Source organism: Phalaenopsis equestris, unplaced genomic scaffold, assembly GCF_001263595.1.
Source record: "Phalaenopsis equestris unplaced genomic scaffold, ASM126359v1 Scaffold001325, whole genome shotgun sequence".
NCBI lineage: Eukaryota > Viridiplantae > Streptophyta > Magnoliopsida > Asparagales > Orchidaceae > Phalaenopsis > Phalaenopsis equestris.
In genome coordinates, this window is record NW_018165764.1 from 24,358 (window position 1) to 29,308 (window position 4,951).

Here is a 4,951-nt window from a genome sequence, read left to right on the forward strand (position 1 = left end):
AAATTTTAACATCTGGATTGGCCAATTCAAGAAGTAAATGAAGTGCATGGATTTAAATCATCACAACTTCTTCCAACATTAAAGATCAATACTCTCCACAAATTCCATCCAAAACTTAATTACTTATCATTTTAAGAAGAAAGATAAAAAAAACTACTCAGAATCCATGCAGAAAACAAAACCACACTTAGTTTAAAAGAAGAAATCATTGTCAAACCAACAGCAAGTCTCGATTAAAACCAAAAGTAGTCTAAAAAAAAGATAAAAACTTATCTCAAGTCCTCCACCAAACTCTTGAAGTTCCTTTGAATCTCTTCTCTTTTACAATCACTCAAAACAAAATAGCAAAAAAGATAAAGTAAATAAAAAGTTGTTCCTGAAAACCTCTCTGAACTAACTCCTCAGAAAAGAACTTTCAAAACTTGCCAATACTTTCAAGACTCTTTTTCTAAGTTCTCTCTTCTTTTTTTTATAGTTTCTTAAGAGGTTCCTTGGGATCTCTTCAAAATGTGTCTTGATTCGATGTATTTGCCCATGAGACGCATCCTTTCATGATAATTTTCGTCCATGGTGGTTACAACCACCTATTAAGCCAATGGTGCCCTCAAAACCCTCTTTGAAATTCGTGAACACCAATTTTACTCATCTAGTAACTGCCAGTGGCGGTTAAGCGCAGGGTCTCTGCGCTTAGGCGCGACCTTCTCTATTTAACTGGAGCTTAAGAACCGGATCTAGCGCTTATGTGACAAAACTCTTTCGCACAATTTTTAATCTTTATTGCTCCAAATTTGATCCTTTTTCTCTCCTTTAAGCATTTTTTCTATTTTTACTTGTATCTGCAAGAAAAACACAAAAATACTTTTCATTAAAGCACCATATCTCAAAAATAGGTATAAAAATGTGTCTAAAAACACTCCCAATATCTCTTTCTTACCTCTTTCCCCCTCTTTCTACCTAAGAGAGAAAGACTCTCCATCCCTCCCTATATTTCTCTACCTCCATCTCTATCTCGCTCTATCATAATATCTTTTTATTGTCATTTTCTCTTTCACCCTCTCCCTCTCCCTCTCTTTTTAGATTTCTCTCCCTCCCACTCATTCTCTTCCTCAGGTGTATCGGTCAAATAACAACAAATCCAATGGCGGTAGGTGCGACGCATAGGAGAAGCAGATTTGACAGTTGTAGGAACGACGGACCTGACGGTTGCTGAGGTAGCGGGGACTTTCACCTTCTTGCAAGAAGATAATTCTTGATGACAGTTCAAATCAAATCCAGTGGATGTCACTTGAACATCTGGAGAGGTAACTTTCACGATGACGAATGGGGCATTGCCGAGTACTACCTCAAACTCATCGACGTTGGAACCAAACTTGATCATGGGTCCAACGTTGCGGGCCTCCCGACTGGTGGGCAAGTTGTAGGAGAAAGTCAAAGTTAAGGATGACATCATAACTGTTGAAAAGGTTCCAAGAGTTAGCGATGGCCTATGCCTCGTACTTATAGTGTAAGCACTATAAATCAACAAAGGTCGTACTGTGAACTGGGAACATCTTTTTCATTTTCTTTTTATTTCATTTTCAAGTACTTATTACGTTTCATTTTATAAATTTTAAAGTGTATTTTTTAAATTTGTTGTTTGTCGGTGATTTTGACATTAAAAAGCTTAACTTACTTTCGAAGATTAAGTGAGAGTTAAGAAACGTAAAAAGCTTGGCCCAATCTATGAGTAACAAACCGAACTCAAAAAACATGAAGAAAAGGTGAAGTTCAGAACCCAGTTCGGGACCAAATTCACAATGCACTTCACCAAGGTGAAACTATTTCAACAACACACCTATTGGGGGTCCAACCCCACACAAAAAGAAAACCCTAAAGCCTCCTAAACCTCTCTGTTTAAGGATGGTTAAACACATAATCCTGAAATAAAAAAGAATCGACCGTACTTTTCCAAGATAGAAATGGGCAAAGCATGCCAACGGAAGAAGAGTAATCTGGACCATTGAGGGACATGGACGCATCACCGATGTATGAAGATTAAACCTCTTGATCATAATAGAGAGAGAAATGTTTCCCCAGTGGAGTTGCCAGAAATTGTCAGTCATCAACAAGGGAAAACATCGTTGCTTTATGATGCAACCCTAGTGTGTGTTGTTTTTCTACGTGCTTTATGTCAATTAAATCCTCAGTAATAGTGTCAAAAGCTTGAACAGTCCTGAAATTACGCAGTAATTTAGCTTTTAAAAATATAGCCAAAATCTTGACCCAATTTATATTAAGTAATTAATGTGAAAAATTGAAATTTTATATAAAATATAAAAATAGTTCACACACTAGGTGTTCTATGCAAGTGCATGTATCGCTTCAAGTAATATAGGGCTTTCTTTAAAATCCCCAGTATTGATCCCACAGAGAAGCAAGTAAGAAATCACTTAGGCTATTTCTAGTCTACTACTATTAAGTCTTAGTTTTGAAAGATGGAAATTCTTATGATAATAACATAAATCACAATATTCAAACTATAAAATTTAAAGTAAGAAAGACATGTTAAAATGGGTTTAATGAATGCTAACATAAATATAACTAAAAGAACACTAAAAGAACTAAGTTAGAACTAAGTTTATTAAACTAATTTCTAAACTTCAAATTTAAATTTACTAAGACTAAAAAAAGTTTTATGACAAAGAGTTCAAATTTAAGAAAGAATCCTTCCCCTATACAATGATTTTAGAATGAGTACATGGTTAGTGAAGAAATTAAAATCATTTGAAAATGTATATAAATTTTGTATAAAAATTGTTTTGTGCCAAATAAGAGCAATCCTATTTTTTACCCTCTTTCGAGTGCAAAGAAGATTTGAGTGCATGATGAACATTGAATAATCCAGAGTTTGGTCCCTAATTTCATGTTTTGGCTAGATGTTTTGGCTAGGAGGATACTGACTACCACTCTAGAGCTCCCACTACTCTCTCCTCTGAGGGCTAACAATTTCGAAGTAGTTTTCAATCAACTGGACCAAATTGAGGATTTTAATATGTCACTTTAAAATTTCCAATCTTGCATCCAAAAAAGTATATTTCTCTATTTATTTGCACTCAATTCCATGGATGACATACTCTCCCATGAAATCAAATGTGTTTCGCCCCATGTAGAAATCATAGCCCTATCGGAACATATGTTTCTCAACACATTTTAACATTTCAATTGGCTAAATTGAAAAGTAAATGAAGATTGGAGTTTGGAGTTTGAATCATCATAAGTTTGAATCATCATAAATTATTGACATTTAAAACTATATAAAACAAAACCAATTCATCACAAAACCAAATATCAATTTAGGTAGAAGGATAAAGAAGACAACTCATAATTCATGAGAAGGATACTACAAAATGCAAATTTCATTAATAAAAATAAGTTAACAAAAAAAAAAAGAAATAAAATACAAAACTTATCTCACAATCCTTCCTAAGCAAATACCTACAAGTACAAAAATCTTCAAGTCTTTCTCTCCTTACAAGCACTCTCAATTCTCTCCTAGAAATGTAATAAAGAAGAAATCTATCATCTTCCCTCTCCTCTTACAATCCTTGAAGAAAATCTTCAAGCCCTTGACTTTCTCACTCTCTCTCTCTCTCTCTTTCCTTTTTCTCACTCTCATGCCACACATACACAAACACACAAACTCACGCCCAAAACTCTTCTCTTCATGACCTAGACTTCCTTCTCTTTTATAAAAGGTTGCCTCCCTCCAAAAAGAATTTAAAATTCTCTCCAAAATTCTTTCTAAAAGTGAACTCTTTTGAATTCAAAAGACATGTCCATTGATCCAAGAGACCTATCCCTTCATAAAAGAACCTTCCAAAGTGTTTAGTTGCATTGAATCACTCCAAGGGGTGTTTAAAACAAGTGTCCCTTTGAAAATTAACCCAAAATTTATTCTGAACAGCCTTAAACCGTCAAAAGTCGTCTCTAGTGCATCATGCACCAAATCTAGCACATCATGTGCTAGTTCTCTAGATTTTGGTGCATCATATGTCGGTTTGGCGCATCATGCACAACTCTGCAATAGCTCAACTGTTTTGCTCCGTTTGGCTCCTTTTCAGCTCTGTTTTTCCCCATTTAAGTTATGTTTTTCTCCTAATAGATATAGCTAAAAATAAGCTTGAAAATAATCTTTCTTTAAAGTGTAATTTCATTTAAAAACATTTGAGAAATTTAAAGCAGATAAACCATAAAAAGACATATAAAAAATTTTCAAGTTAGAAACTCGTTCTTTTTTACTCCCAATTGCACCATTTTTGCTTCATTTTCTCAAAAATTCCATTTTATGTACCTGAAACCAAAAATATTTAAAATACCTTCCTTTAAAGTGTAATATCATTAAAAATAATTAAAATTGAGCATAAAATATATATGGCATGCCAACTCCCCCAAACTCAAACGTTACTTGTCCTCAAGTAACTCTTTTACTACATAAAAATATGACTTAGGATAGAGATTAACTTATAACTTCTATACTTTAGTTTAATAAATAAAAATAGTAAAATAAAAAAAAATCTTTAATAACATAGATTCAAACTCTATGTTTAAGAGTACTTAGTAATCAAATTTAAAATTTATGAATCTCTATTCATTTCACGAAGAATTGCAATTTGTTATGTCAAGAATACTTAGAACATTCATATGTAAAAGAACTTCATGAAAACTTTACTAGTAATGCTACTAGTACTCAAATACAAGTTTAGAAAATGTAATAAAGCTTTTTCCTTAAGTTGACTCAAGTGAAGCCAATTTTTTATTCAGCATCTCCTCAAGCTTCTCCTCACTCTTTTTTCTTTCTTTTTTATTTTTTTTCTTTTTTTTTCTTTTAGGATCTTTTCAAGGTGTTCTATTTTCTTTTCTATTATTTTCTTTTCTTTTTCAAATGAGGATTACTATATCTCTTTTCTCTTCT